The sequence below is a fragment of the Sus scrofa genome, chromosome 13, assembly GCF_000003025.6.
Source record: "Sus scrofa isolate TJ Tabasco breed Duroc chromosome 13, Sscrofa11.1, whole genome shotgun sequence".
Classification (NCBI taxonomy): Eukaryota; Metazoa; Chordata; class Mammalia; order Artiodactyla; family Suidae; genus Sus; species Sus scrofa.
Window position 1 is genome coordinate 123,247,929 of NC_010455.5, and position 16,551 is coordinate 123,264,479.

Consider the following 16,551-nt stretch of genomic DNA (forward strand, 5'->3'; position numbering starts at 1 on the left):
TGGTAATTATGAAGTGAAATGATGGGATGCAAGGACAATAAATTATATTAAACTCCACTTCCGTGTAACTTTGAAAAAATTTAAAATAAAGGATAAAAGTGTCATAAGTTAGTTATTTTTCAGTACTAAGTTACATGAGTTCCTTATATATTTTGAAAATTAACTCTTCATCAGATAATATATCTGGTCTACAAATACTTCCTCCTATTCTATAGATAGCTTTGTCATCATATTGATTGAAGCTTTTAGTTTGATGTTGTCCCACTTAACTGTTTTTGCTTTTGTCGTCTGTGCTTTTGGTGTCATTTCAAGAAATTATTGCCAAGACCAGTGTCAAGAATGGGCAAGGGACTTGAACAGACAGTTCTCCTGAGAAGATATGCAAGTAGCCAGAAATATATGAAAAGGTGCTCACCATCATTAATTATCAGGGAAACACAAATCAAAACCACAATGAGATATCACCTCCCCTGTCTTAAGATGGCTATTAGTTTTTAAAAAGATAAGTATTGGGAAGGTTGTGGAGAAATTGGAACTCTTGCACACTCTTAACGGGAATGTAAAACATCATAGCAGCTATGAAAAACAGTATGGAGATTTCTCATAAAATTAAAGGTGGAACCACCACATGACCCAGCGATCTCACTTCTGAGTATATGTCCAGAAGAATTGAAATCAGGATCTCAAAGAGATATCTGCATTTCCATGTTTATATATTGCAGCACTATTCATAGTAGCCAACATATGCAAATAATCCAAGTGTCCATCAACAGATAATTGGAAAAAGGAAATGTGTATACATACAATGTAATGTATTCAGCGTTAAAAAAAAAAAGAGATATTATGGAGTTTCCATCGTGGCTCACTGGAAACGAATCTGACCAGTATCCATGAGGATGCGGGTTTGATCCCTGGCCTCTATCAGTGGGTTAAGGATCTGACGTTGCCATGAGCTATGGTGTAGGTTGCAGATGCGGCTCAGATCCTGCATTGCTGTGGCTGTGGTGTAGGCCAGCAGCTGTAGTTCTAGACCACTAGCCTGGGAACCTCCATATGCCACAGGTACAGCCCTAAAAAAAAAAAACCAAAAAACATGGACAAACCTCGAGGACATTATGCTAAGTGAAGTAAGCCAGACACAAAAAGACAAATACTTCATGATTCCACTTCTATGAATTATCAAAAATAGTCTAACTTAGGGAAACAGGATATAATAGTGGTTGCCAGGGCCTAGGGGGAGAGGGGAATGGAGAGTTGTTATTCAGTGGCTATAAAGTTTCAGTTATACTAGGTGAATAAATTCTAGAGACCTGCTGTACAAGATAGTACCTATAGTTAACAATGTGGTATTTTATTGGGCACTTCATAATTTACTGAGAGGTCTTTGTTAAGTGTTCTTACCACAAAAACTAACAACAAAAACAATAACCTTAAAGGACCAGAAGAAACTCTGGGAAATATTGGATATGTCTACTGTCTTGCCTGTGATTATGGTATCATAGGTGTTTGCCCTAGGCTCATCAAATTGTACGTGTTAAATATATGTAGTTCTTGGAGTTCCTGTCGTGGCGCAGGGGAAACGAATCTGACTAGCATCATGAGGATTCGGGTTTGATGAGTTAAAGATCCATTGGGTTAAGGATCCAGCATTGCCGTGAGCTGTGGTGTAGGTCACAGATGTGGCTCAGATCTGGCGTTGCTGTGGCTGTGGTGTAGGCCGGTAGCTATAGCTCCAATTCATAGCTGGGACCCTCCATATGCCGCAGGTGAAGCCTTAAAAAAACAATATATATATCATATATTGTATATATATATGATATATATTATATATAAAGTGTATAAAATGTTTCATCAATTATACCACAATAAAGCTGTTAAAATTTTTAAATAAAAATATTTTAAATGTCATGAGCTCTTTAGATGAATGTAATACAGCTGTTTTTGTTATTAGTAATAAAGTATCTTATTAAAACCAAAATGTGCTCAGAAACATTGAGCTCTTTTAGATCTGTTTTAATTGGATGTCAGAAGTTTAATAAACCAATGAGGAAATGTCCTACAAAATGTTTCACACCCACTTTTGAGTCTCACATATGTCAGCAAGGTGATATTGTTCTGTAAAACAATTATGTTTGTGTATTGTTTTCTTATGTATTTCCTTAATCAGTGGGTTATTATTTCTCTACTGTTTTGCTTGTATACGTCTTTGTGTGCAGGGCATACATGTCTCCTGGGCATCTGTTTTAGAAACTATTTCTCTGACTTTGCTTTATGTTTATCACGCAAAATCAGGCACATTGTTGAACAGCAAAAAAAGGGTTAAAGAAAATAGCTCTAATAAATAAAAGATTGTGGTATGTTCTGTATGCATTTTGGGGAGCACTGACTCCACTGAAATTCTATTTTGATTCCCTCATTCAATAGCAATAATAATGTTTTCATGACTATCACAGCTTGAAACACACACACGCACACACACACCCTCCCTCCCTCCCTTCTCAGGCTGCCAGCCTGTCCTAAGGCAGTGGCAGATGCCTGATTGGTGGGCTCTGTTTATTCTGTGACCAGATTCCTTCTAAAAGAAGGCAGGCCATAACTGCCTGAAGCTTATTGGCGGAGGATGCTCTGGACCCTCCCTTTCTTTTTCAAGGCACACACCACGGTGAAGTCTGTGCGGAATCCTAAACCAGCCCAATTTACATCCATTCATGAATCTGTGACGTCAGCAAGCCTTCAGGCTCCTTTGCGGTGGGCTGGAGGATTGTGTGGGTGGAATCCCCCTCCCCTTTATTTTTCTAATTCTGCAAGGCTTTTTAAATTAACCTTCCATCTTTTAAAGCAAGAAAATGGAACAGCATGTGTAGGAATTCTTCACTGTTGTGAGTATCACACTCTATTTTTCTGTTTCATCAGCATTTATTTCACAAGGACAGATGGAGAATGTATTTGTGATTTGAGGTGATTAGAAAACTGATATTATTGAGGGAGACACGATGAGAGAGACCGACAGACAGAGACAGAGGCAAAGAGAAACCTGAAACCCAGTTGCAGCTAGGAGCCTCTGAAACTGACAGCTGGTTTTCCTTTGCTTGTCTGCCTGCTAGACGTGGACATTTTTCATTTATGGTTCTGCACGTTACCTCTGGATGCTGGCTTGGCTTTGCTTAAAGGGAAATTCATGTCTCTGAGAGATGATGTGAATTGTACTAGAGGAAAAAGCCCAGAACTGGTGCCACAAATGTGCTGGGGAAAGCCGGGCCAGCCAGACACAGCAGGTTCCAGCCTGCTGAGCACTTGTCTTCCTTTCTGCCGTCCTTTCTCTTCTTTCTCACCCTTCACCTTGCCTTTGTTTCATAATTGTATAACAATCAATGTCTTGGGATTGCAGTTTGGAGAAGATGAAAACTAGTCCAACCATTTTTTTCAAAAGCTTTTATTATGGGAGCTCTAGGGGTGTATTTATATATATTTGTAGCTCTTTATGTCACTCTGTACGTTTTATTTACATTTTCAAAAAACCTAAAACCTGCACCAGAGGCAAAAGGGAAATCATCCTTAAATTCTGATTTGTTTAATATCCCCTAATGAAAACTAAGAGGTGGTTTCTTAATATATCCTATAATTATGTGCGTAGAGATTCACATGAGCATTTTTCTAAGATGAACTTCCAACTGAAAATCGTTTCTTCCACTGTGCCTGGGAAACACGAGAAACTTCTGATAACGTTCCAGGTATTAAGTTTGTTTGATAGTTTGCTTGGAGTTTTAACAAAAAGTTAGCATTTGTGACTGAATTTTTTTTCCAAGGCTCTGTTTGATTCTGGTGAAAGTTGTGGTAGTAAAGGAGAAGAGGGAAGTGACATTGTGACATGTTCTCCCCCGGGGCAGCTCCTCAACCCACATAATCTAATAGCATTTTCTAACTGCTTCACTCAGAGCAGTTTATACTCTAGTCAGCACCATGTACCTGGTTGTTCCTTCCAGTGAGAGGGAACACAAATTGTCATTTTTTTATCATTCAGCCTTGGCATGTTTTCCTTGTATAATCAATGCTTAAGTTTTGAGATTTTCACATTATAATCTTCTCGTGAAACAAGGCTTCTAAATTACGGCTCTAATGATATCTTTTGAATTATTCTTATTAATGAATCTTCCAATTGTAAACTCATTTAATTGCAAAAATAACCTAAGGATTTAGAATTTTATTTCTCATCTTGACATTGCTTTGTCTGAGTACATTTGAACTCACTAGAGTTATACAAGGGAAAACTTCTGCTTGATTCTACACCATATTTTTGTCCATTTACAAGCAACTGTGGTGTCATATTTTGCTATTTTTTTACCTGCTGGGTTGAGTAAATAACACAACTCCCTATATTTGTAAATACCTAGACTTATTCAGGTATGGACCTCCAGAGAATGTTGAAATAGCAATTTCAAAGTTATCTGAAATTATTAAAGTCTTACATCACTGCTAGATCAAAAGACTGAATCCTTAGGATTTTTTTTTTTTAAATGTGTTTACGTAATGAAACTCATCTTAGGAAATGTTTGTCAGACTCCTTTTTGCCTAAGGGAGCTTTTATTTCCATGAAAGAAATACAGTCTGCCCTTTGGATTTACTTAAAGTAAAGCTATCCCTTTAAGGCAGAGACTGGATATAGAAACTCCCTCTTTCTCCACTCGAGTCTGTATTCTAGATTATATTTATTTTCATGTATAGTGTACTTGTAGGGAAAAAAACAATAACTCTTAATTGTTTAATATCAAACAATAAAATCCTGTGTATCAGTGACTGTCAATAGATGGCTTTCTGTTTAAAAATTGAAGCTACTCCAGAAGTAGGAATTAATTTATTTAGTAAACAAAGTCAGTCAAACCAGAGCCATGTCCTAGGGGAGCCGTCAAAAGAATGGTTCCTAAGGGCCAGAGGCCACATCCACTGGTATATGACGGAACAACCTTACTTGAATGGCAGAACCGGTCAGTTTGGTTTGCACTGTCTACCTATCCTCTCTCTATGTGCTATAGCTGAACTTATTGCTTGGGGAGCTCAAATGAATCAAGGTGGCCAAGATGGCTGATTCTACCAGGTGGCAGCCTGACTCTTAAGTTTTGTTTTGTTGGGTTTTTTTTTTTGCTTTTTTTTTTTGCTTTTTTTAGGGCTGCACTTGTGGTATATTGAAGTTCCCAGGCTAGGGGGTCTAATGGGAGCTGCAGCTGCTGGCTTACACCATGGCCACAACCACAGCAACTTGGGATGTGAACTGCATCCGCAACCCATACCACAGCTCATGGCAAGACCGGATCCCACTGAGCAAGGCCAGGGATCGAACCCGCATCCTCATAGAGACTAGTAGGGTTCATAACCCGTTGAGCCACAATGGCAACTCCCTACAAGTTCGATTAAAGTAGAAATGCTCACTAAGAATACTCTATTACTTTTTTTAAAAAGTCATTTAAGGAGTCCCTGTTGTGGCTCAGTGGATTATGAACCCGACTAGTATCAGTGAGGATGCGGGTTTGATCCCTGGCCTCACTCAGTGGGTTAAGGATCCAGTGTTGCTGTGAGCTGTGGTGTAGGTTGCCAGTGCAGCTCAGATCCTTCATCACTATTGTTGTGGCATAGGATGGCGGCTGCAGCTCGAATTAGAACCCTAGCCTGGGAACTTCCATATGCTACAGGTGCAGCCCTGAAAAAAGCAAGGAAAAGTCATTTAAAGGATATTACACTCCTGCTATGTGTAAGTTATTATTCCTTAAGGATATGGGAGAGAGAAAGAATTAGAGGATACCATCTTTACCTCTAAGGAATCTAGAAGGTCAGATACCATATACTTATAGTGTTGTGGTTCAGAAATTGGTTTCTGTAAATAGACATTAAGATTAGAATTACCTGGGGCACTTTCTGTCTCTTTCCTATCCAGTGGTTTTTAGTGTGTTCATAGAGTTGTTCAACCATGACCACAGTCAGTTTTAGAACGTTTTCATCTTTGCAGAAAGAAACATTTACCCATTGGCATTCATTCCTACTTTCCCTCACCTCCCCCCTAGGCAACCACTAATCTACTTTCTCTACACATAGACCTGCTTGTTTTGATCATTTCTTATAAATAAATTATACAGTATATGATCTTTTGTGAGTCCAGCTGATCCCTGAACAATGTGAGAGAGTTAATCTGAGTATAACTTGTACTCATCCCTCTGTATCCACAATACTTCAGCATCCTTGTATTCAACCAATCATGGACTATATAAAACTGGTATTTACTATTGAAAAAAATATGAGTGTAAATGGACCTGCACAATTCAAATCCATGTTGTTCAAGGGTCAACTGTAACTTTGTTCACTTAATATAAGGTTTTCAAAGTTTATTCATGTCGTATCATGTATCAGTGCTTCATTCCTTTTTATCACTGACTAATATTCCATTGAATAAATATACCACATTTTACTTCTCCATTCATTGGTTGATGGACATTTGGGTTCTTTCCACTTTTTAGTTGCTGTGGCTGCTATGTGAATAATACTGCTATGTACATTTGTGTACAAGCTTTTGTGAGTACATGTTTTCATTTCTTTGGGGTATATATCTAGTATTAGAATTGCTAGGTCGTATGATAACTATATGTTTAACATTCTCGAGATTGTCCAAAAACTATTTTCCAAAGCAGCTGTACCATTTTGCATTCCCACCAGCAGCATATGAGGGTTTCAGTTTCTCCACATCTTCACCAATAATTATTATTATGTTTTTCTGATGAGAACAATCTTAGTGAGTTTGGAGTGGTATCTCATTGTGGTTTTGGTTTATATTTCTATAACGGCTAATGATGTTGAGCATCTTTCCCTGTGTTTATTGGTTATCTGTATTTCTTTTTTGGAAAAATATCTATTCAGATCCTTTGCTTATTTAAAAATTAGGTTATTTATCTCTTTATTATTGAGTGTGAGTTTTTTATATATTCTGAATACAAGTTCTTTATCAAGTATATGTTTTGTGATAACTTGCATTCCATGGGTTGTCTTTTCACTCTCTTGATGATATTGTTTGCAGCACCAAATTTAAAAATTTCAATGAAGTTCAGTTTATCTGTCTTTGTCGTTGTTTATGCTGTTGGTGTCATATCTCAGAAGGCTTTGCCTAACCCAAGGATATGAAGATTTACCCTTATTTTTTCTTCTAAAAGTTTTAAAATTTTAGCTATTCCATTTAGGTCTGTGATTCACTTTGAGTTAATTTTTGTGACTCGTATAAGGAAGGTTTCAACTTCATTCTTTTGAATGAGGATATTTAGTTCCAGTAACATTTGTTGAAAAGACTGTTCTTTCCCCACCGAATTGTCTTGGTACCCTGCCAGGGAGCTTAAAAAAATACTGATGCCATGTTCCTACCTCCAGAGATTCATATTTAATTGGTCTGTGGTGGGAGCCAGATATCTGCATTTTTAAAAGGTTCCCCAGCTGATTTAATGTAGGGTTGAAAATTATTAGTATGGGTAGAGGGTTAACCTTACAAAAGAAGGACACTATTTCTGAATCAGGAAAAGGATGAGTGAAGACATAGAATTCCGATATGGAAAGTAGGGAAGATAGGAAAATTGATTCATACCAGAAAGCGTGGTTTTTTCTTGCTTAAGTGGGTGTTAGTCATTTTCAAAGAGTGAGGGCATCATCGGAGGTTAATACAATATGTTAAATTAAAGGAAGAGAAGGAGCTAACACTGAGCAACTTCTATGTGCCTGTTATCTGCTAGGAGCTTTCATGTACATTGTTTCCTTTCAAATATAATCCTCATGATGTGAGGTAAGTACTACTCCCATTTTACAGACGAGAAAACAGACTCAATAAGGTTTCTAACTCAGCCAGAGTCAGTAGGTTGTACACCAATTTTTTGAAACCCAGCTCTAATTTTTAATCCCAGTGTCTTTCTTCTGTATCCCATGAATTTTGAGCATTGAGTCCTACCATGAATTGTGATTGGTCCAGTCCAGCATGAATCTAAGATCTCTAGCAATGCTCTGGAGTCAACAAAGAGTAAGATATAGGGTTAAGTGTTGGCACAGCTGGTGCAGTGGAAGATAAGAGGGTGGGGTAAATAAAAATTATCATGTGTAGTTGATCATGGACCCCACGCTGGCTGTACTTGGCCTAGATGTAGCTGACAGGAAAAATCCTAAGACATAGAGAGCAATATACCGGGCGTGGGAGAACAGCTGAAGGGAATGGTTGGGAGACCAGGGTGAAAATGCAGATTGGCAGTTGTAGAATTGGCAGTTGTAAAAGTTTTGGCATCCATTTAACAACAAGTATTATTGAGTATTTACTGTGTGTTCTGGGTACTGGGGACCCAGCAGTTTAAAAAAAAAAAAAAAAGACAAAAATTCTTGCTCTCTTGGAAGCTTATTTCATTGGGGAAGACAAGCAATGAATAAATAAATTATATTTAGACAGTGATAAGTGTTAAGGAGAGAAATAAAGGTGGGAGGGGAATAGAGAATGCTGAAGGGTGGGGTAAAATCAAAAAAAGGGACAGGGACCTTTTCATCCTTTGGCTTATGTGCAGATATAGATTCCTCAAGGAGATTCGGGAACTTTCAAACTGAGGAGTGGGTAGCTGACATGCCAGGCACTTTGGGTATATAAAGAGAGTGTCTTCTAGGTACTAAAGCTCAGATTGAGTATTTAGTATTAACTTTTTGTTCAGCACTTTATCCTCCATGCCTGGCACAGAGTAGACACTTCATAAACACTTGTTTATTGGACGAGTATCTTTTTTTTTTTTTTTTTTTTTTTTTTGGATTGGTGATTTTTCCACTGGTTGGAGGCCAGAGTAGGAATAGTGCTTGGGAAAGTTTTTCAAACTTTGCTTGCTGCCCTATTAGGATGGATCCTTGTAAGTACACATGTGGATATGTGTGAGGGGTGTGTCGTTCCAAAATGTCACAACCGAGAATCATTGCATAGGGAGGGATGGTTAACAAGGAGGATGTGTGCTAGTGTTCAGATGAATTGGACAGAGAACTGTCAGTGTAAGGAATACTGGATACTCTTAAATTTCTTTCGCTTTTTACACTTCAGCAGGAGATTCACATGCACCATCTTAAACAGAGGGCGAATTGAATCATTGGTGTATACTAAAGTTTTTAACAATGAGGTTCTATTATGCAACCATTTACCTAGTTTCTTTCTTTACCTAAAAAGTTATTTATTTTAAAATGGATAAAATCAGCATGTTTTCCATTTCCCTACTGTGAGGCACAATGAGGCAATGGAAGAAGAATTGGACAAAAACTGTAAGGGCCTATGTGACAGTCTCAGGTCATCCTTGGTAAGATTCCAATTCTCTCAGCTTTTTAAAAATTTTCCGGAGTTCCCATTGTGGTGCCGTGGTTAACGAATCTGACTAGGAACCGTGAGGTTGCGGGTTCGATCCCTGGCCTTGCTCAGTGTGTTAAGGATCCGGCATTGCCGTGAGCTGTGGTGTAGGTCGCAGACGCGGCTCAAATCCCATGTTGCTGTGGCTCTGGTGTAGGCTGGTGGCTATGGCTCTGATTTGACCCCTAGCCTGGGAACCTCCATATGCCGTGGGAGCAGCCCTAGAAAAGGCAAAAAAAAAATATATATATATATATATATATATAAATAAGTAAAAATTTTCCTCAGCTTAGGTTTTAATGTATGAGATGAAGGAATTGTTCTTAGTGGTCTCAAATGCCCTTTCTAACTCTAACGTTGTTAAGATTCTTGAAATCTGGTTATTACATACATCAGATAGGCAAGTGACAATTTGTAGACCATCTGGTTAAAATCTACCTTTATTCCAACTTTTTGTGGTATTTTATAGACATTTAACCTCCATGGGATGCTGCTATAGCAGAGGAGGAGAAAGTGTCAGGTATGTTTCAGATGGAGATATCTGAGTGACATAGAAAGGTTAAATCATTTTCAGATTTACCTGGGGACTTCCTCATACAGAGGAAATAGAGTCCTGTTGAGATTTGACTGTCCCACCTTTAGAGATGCTCATTATAAATGTTGTCTGGGCCATTGTTCTTTGTAGTCAAGAGAGAGCTTCCATTAGAGTAGTTATTTGGTGGTCTGAACTAATAGGGCTTGTGGCAACAGATAAACTGATAACCTCAGTTTGGTTGTGTTTTGTAGCCTCTTCCTTAATCTGACTTTTATTAGTGCTCTTAAGAAGCAAAATTCCTCATATTAGCTCTTTGTCTCTCACTACCTCATATGAATCTCTATTTCAAACTGAAGCCTGGGGAAGGATGAAAGTCTGCAGTGAACAAGAAAATGAAGACCCACTACATTCATAAATGGTTTAAGCAGGCTTCAAAAAAATAAGATTTGGTTATTTTGTATGAGAGTTGCTAGCCTTTGAAAAGTATTCTTTTTACAATTCTCCAAATAACAAGTTGGTTGATAGATTGGTGTTTGTTGTTGTTGTTGTTTTTATGACCGCAGCTGCGTCATGTGGAAGGCAGCTCCTAGGCTAGGGGTTGAATCGAAGCTGCAGCTGAGGCCTACGCCACAGCCATAGCAACATCAGACCCGAACCACATCTGTGATCTATACCACAGCTTGCAGCAACACTGGATCCTTAACCCACTGAGCCAGGGATTAAACCCACATCTTTACAGAGACTATGTCAGGTTCTTAACCCACCGAGCCACAGTGGGAACTCCTAGATTGTTGTTTTGAGTTTATAGATTTTGTCAAAGAAAAAAGATAAATTTTCACTTTTAATTTTTATAATTATAAAACAGAAAACCCCATTTTTGTTTGTGTGCTCATTTCCTACAGTCTAAAATTTTTCTTGTATCCTTTTTCATTTGTATATAGTCAAGCAGAGAGGTCTAATGTCTAGTCCTAACAGCTGTAGTAATTTCATCTAGTGGTTCCATTTAGTAACAATACTTTTATGTGTAGTAGGTTAAAAACATCTTGCAAAAAGCAGTCCTATATTACAGGGAAACCCTAAGAGAATGTGTAGTAATTATAGTTTTAATTATTTAAAAAATTTAAGGAAAAACAATGTAGGACTTCCCACTGACAGATGGTAATTGTCTTCAATGTGCTACTTTGTACTGGGAATTCCTGGGCTGTGGGTAGGAGCTGAAGTGAGCAGAACCAGGAGGATATTTTCATGAAAAAATTTAGATTCCAGAAAGGCCAGAGAAGTGAAAGAATGAGTTGATTAATAGTGAACCACTTAGGAAGTAGCCAAAGACAAGGGAGGGAAGAAAGGGAGTGGAGAAGAAGGGAGGCAGAGCCCAAGGAGACTGTGGCAGAGCTGATGGCTCACCTGCCTGGGCAGGTGGCAGCCAGGACAGCAGTTTGTACCTTAAACCAAAGAGAATGGATCTGAGACCCAGACTGAAACAGACTCTTAGAGTCCTAAAGAGGGCTGTCACAGTTGCTATTACTAAGGAGGGCTCAATTTGAGAAATAAGCCCTCTGAGGCTTCTTATTACCCCTGAGGCACTGTGCCTGCATTTCTAGTAGCTGTCCCTTCTGCCTTTAATGGGACACATTAGGCTATCTGCAGGCTTGGATAGCCGTGGATAATTGAGATTAGTGAGATCAAGCCCACCAAAACACAAAGCCATGATTGCTTTTTCCAGAGAAAATAATCCTTTGATTAAAGTGAGATTAAGCTTTTTACCAATTACTCACCAATTATCTCCTCTCACATAACAAATTCAAATACACATACATACTAAGGAGAAACGGATGCAACATACCTTTGGGTTTTCCAGTCACTACTAGACCTGAATTACATACTCATTTTAACTCTTTGCTAAGCATAAAAACTCCTGGGAAATACCCACCTGATATTGCAGCTTCTGGGGTTCAGGAGCCAATCTGAACAGAAATGTTACTACTTAGCCAGGTTCTCCCTCCTCATCCTCTCCTCCTATTTCTGGCCATTTTTGAACAGAACCCCTTCCATCTGTTTGTCTAATCAAAAATAACTGAACATTTGCTTTATACTGCTTGTGTTAATGATCAAAGCTGGGCCCTAATCTAATCCTTAAATTTTCTCAGAGCCCTGGAAACCAGAGCAGATTTCTTGGAGAAAGAAAATCAATCACATAATCCTTTATATTTTCTTAATCCTTTGCATGATCTTTTCTCCAATCAGGCCTTCTGCCATAACACACCGAAACAGTACTCACTCCCCATCATCTGCTCTCCTTTGATCAAAAAAGGTTATCTACATTGATAAGGATTTCTTTTAACTGAATCTTTTTACCTTTGCTACTGGCTTTTGTTTGTGCTAAACTGCTCTTGCCACAGATTGCCTTTTTCCTGCTTACTCTGTAAAAGACCTTGGAATGGTTTTAAAAAACAAAGAATGGTTAGCCACCCAGATTCTAATAGCCTTGAACCAGATCTGGAAAGTAAAGAGGAATAACCAAGAGAACTTGACTCTTAAGGCAGAACAAAGGGGCCCGAAGTTTAAGGAGAAAGAAGGCACGTCAAGGAAGTACCTGTTCAGGAGACTGTACTGCCCTGAAGCTTTGCCAAGCTCATGAGCGATATGAAATGGTCATTGTGATTTATCCGAAATGCATATGGCTTGTACCCAAAAAATGTCTTTATGCTGGAGAAGAGTTATGTGTTTGAATTGACTGGGCTGAACTTGAAGATTCAGGATGAGGAAACTGTGGTTTCAAGTTTTTTCTAAGAGAAATCTCCAGTTTATTCCTGAATCATCATAGCCTAGGATTTGCCTAAGACTAAAATCTTTAGGGCTTTGTCTTGGGACCTATCCTTCTATTGTACAGATATTATTTTTCACCACAAAAAACTAAAAGGTAAAAAACGATGTGTTTCTTTGACACTTTTACCAAGCAGATTCTCTTATTTTGGAATGTAATGAATAAAATAGTTTATGAACTACTCAATAGTTTATGAACTACTCAAGAATTTTTTTCTAGCTACTTAAATTGTAGATTCTTTTATAGGGGGTGCCAAAATACAAAAAAAAAAAAAAAAAAACAAAAAACAAACAAGCAAAACAGAAACAAAAAACTTTTGTTTTTCAGTTGACCCATCCACATTAGCCTCCTCTCCATCAGCCTTGACTAGGTTTAACCAACCTGACTAGCTTACCTGCCTCAAAACCTGGCCTTGGAGTTCCCGTCGTGGCGCAGTGGTTAACGAATCCGACTAGGAACCATGAGGTTGCGGGTTCGGTCCCTGCCCTTGCTCAGTGGGTTAACGATCCGGCATTGCCGTGAGCTGTGGTGTAGGTTGCAGACGCGGCTCGGATCCCACGTTGCTGTGGCTCTGGCGTAGGCCGGTGGCTACAGCTCTGATTCAACCCCTAGCCTGGGAACCTCCATATGCCGCGGGAGCGGCCCAAGAAATAGCAACAATAACAACAACAACAAAAGACAAAAGACAAAAAAAAAAAAAAAACCTGGCCTTATACAGTGAGAAGGATTTTTTTTTTTTTTTTTTTTTTTGGTGAGCTGTAAATTGATTATATTTCTCTCCTTTCTGCAAAAACAAGTTGCATTAGCAATTTAAAAACATTAATCCTCTCGAGACCTACTCATGAACCACTTAATGCAGTACTCAAAGTGTCCTGAGACCAGGAGCACCAGCATCACTTGGGAACATGTCAGAAATGCGCATTCTCAGGCCCAACCCTGAACATCTGTTCTGAATCTGAAGTGCATCTCTTTTAACAAGCTGGCTAGGCGATAATAAAGTTTGAGAATTCTTGATTTATAGCTGAGCTTCTCATACTTTTTAAAAATTTATTTTTAATTTTTTATTAGAGTTGATTTGCAATGTTCTGTCAATTTCTACTATACAGCAAAGTGACCCAGCTTATATATATGTAAGAATACATATATATTCTTTTTCCCACATTATCCTCCATCATGTTCCATCACAATTCTCATACTTTTAATATTCATAGGAATCACATGAGGATTTTGTTAAATACCAGATCTCTGCTTCACTTAATCTGGGGTAAATTTGTCAGCATTTTTTTTTTAATTTATTTTTATTTTTTTTTTTGTCTTTTTGCCATTTCTTGGGCCGCTCCCGCGGCATATGGCGGTTCCCAGGCTAGGGGTCTAATCGGAGCTGTGGCCGCCAGCCTACGCCAGAGCCACAGCAACGCAGGATCCAAGTTGCATCTGCGACCTACACCACAGCTCACGGCAACGCCGGATCTTTAACCCACTGAGCAAGGGCAGGGACCGAACCCGCAACCTCATGGTTCCTAGTCGGATTCGTTAACCACTGCGCCACCACGGGAACTCCTGTCAGCATTTCTAATTAGTTCCCAGATGCTGCTGCTGCTGCTGCTGGTTCTAGGACAACACTTTGTAAGGAGCAAGGATCTGAGGAATTGGCACAAGCTACTCCAAGACCTCTGCAATAAGGAGGCTCTATCAAAATTATAACTATCTCTGTATTTCTGGGGACATACTCAGAAGTAGAATAAGTGGAATAATAAGAAGTCTTATGCATAGACATATTAATCACAACATTATTTTAACTGAAAGAAAAAGAAATAGCCTAACTATTCAATAATAATATAGATAGTTGATACCCATTATTCTCAGATTCTGTATTTGAATGCACCTGCTCACTAAACTTATATTTAACCCCCAAATCAATTCTTGCCAGCACTCTTACAAAAGGTCATTTTCAGGCATGAGCAGAGCAGTAAAAATTTTGAGTTGTCTGAAGTATACACTCCCAAGTGAAAGAGAGCAGTGATGTTCTCTACCTTCTTGTTTCCGTGCTCATACTGTAGCAAGTGTCTTTCTCAAAGTGATTTAGTGCCCTCTTTTTCATATTTGCATGCTTTTTGTTGGTGATCTCCCTGTTTAGAAGAGCCCCCAAGTGTAGTGTGGAAGTGCTACCTGGACTTCCTATGAAGGCTGTGATTGGCTGAGAAAAACAGCTTCATTTAGGCATAAATGTTGGCTAATTATTGTGCTGTTAGCTGTGAGTTCAGTGTTAATGGATCAACAATGTATATTAAAGTGTCATTAAACAAAGACACACATAAAACAAGGTTGTGTATTGATCAGTTGGCGAAAATGTTATGTCCAGGGGCTCACAGAAACCTAACGCTATATTTCCCCTAGAAGCAGTGGTTCAGTATTCACTAATTCATTGTTTATGATGACTTTATATAGACCATAACTATCACAAATAACAAGAATAACTGTAGTTAACAGCCAATTGATAGAGTATTTGCTGCCTTTTAAAACTGACGGTAATGAAATCAACATGAAAAATAAATATGATGTAGTTGTCAGAGAAAAGAAACGGGAGACAAAGTTGCAAGTACAGCACAATTAGAGTTAACATGTAAAATTTTTCAAGTGAAAAATTGAAAGAAGCACACCAAAATTTTGTGAGTTCCGGCGAATGAGTAACTTTTTCTTTGTTTCTCAAATTTTTATAATATTATTACATTACGTTTATAGTGGTACACTTTAAAATTTGTATCCTACTAGTTCTTTCAGAGACATAAGGTACTGAGAGGCACCGCCTATTCTCCTCCTTGAGAGGCAGGGGCAATACATTCCAGTTGAGGAATTGACCCTCTGAGGAAAGATCTTATTAACATTAGTATGAGACAGTATGTTAAACCAGATAAAAATTGTTCCAAGTCACAATGTGAATATCCAAGAGAAATCCAGAATTATAAAACACTGGCAAAGGTAAATTAGCTACTTGATAGATACTACTGGAACCATGCTTTGTAAATCATTTGTCTTGCCTAATCATAGCTTTTCTGATTTCTCTATATTTTCTATTCTTTTATCATGGTTAAGAGCTTGGCTTCTAAAATTAGAGAGTTGAAAAATAAAAATAAAAATAGGAGCTCCCTCGTGGTGCAGTGGGTTAAGGATCCAGCGTTGTCACTGCAGTGGTTTGGGTTGCTGCTGTGTGCATGAGTTTGATCCCTAGCTTGGGAACTTCCAATGTCATGGCAAAAAAATAAATAAATAAATAATAAAAATAAAATAAAATTAGGGAGTTGAGACCTGGCGGTTCTGTTTATTAGCTATCCAAGTTATTAAATGTCTCTGAGTTTCCCCCATGTATATAATAGGGATAATTCTAGAACTTGTGACTGTTAAATGAAAGGCTGAGTACAGTGCATAAGATACATGGAGCCCTGAATAAATGGTAGTCGCTATTATATATGAGCTTCGTTCCCTCCACTGATTGTCTGGCATGTAAAAAATGCTCTCAGTCAATACCTGGAGAAATTTAAGAAGAAAGGAAGGGAGGGAGGGGTGGTAAAGGGAAAGGGAAGGAGAGAAAAAGAAAAAAGAAAAATAGTATTCCTTTCCACAAATATACACAGTCTACTTGAAAAATTAACACATAAACTGTAATATATTATAGTAGAACAGTGGTTCTCAAACATTTTTGTCTTGGGACCAAAAAACTTTATTGAGATTTCTAAAGGGCTTTTGAGGGTTTTTTTTTGGGTGGGGGGTTAGTATGAAATATGAAAGATTTTAATTACAGCTTTTATTAATATA

The 16,551-nt window shown here is 38.3% G+C and overlaps 1 protein-coding gene across 7 annotated transcripts in view; it reads left to right on the forward strand.

The window, feature by feature from the left end:
* MAP3K13 (mitogen-activated protein kinase kinase kinase 13) overlaps nucleotides 1-16,551 on the forward strand; it is a 181,475-nt gene that overhangs the window by 71,852 nt on the left and 93,072 nt on the right. Inside the window, exons 1-2 of one of the 7 annotated variants that reach the window (XM_021069986.1) lie at nucleotides 1,813-2,879; nucleotides 6,504-6,558. The exons of 4 other annotated variants lie outside the window; for them this stretch is intronic. The gene's annotated coding sequence lies outside the window, so the exon portion shown is untranslated. Of the gene's footprint in view, nucleotides 1-1,812; nucleotides 2,880-5,534; nucleotides 6,559-16,551 lie in introns of those variants that run through there. 2 more of the 7 variants (XM_021069981.1, XM_021069985.1) reach the window with 2 other exon arrangements.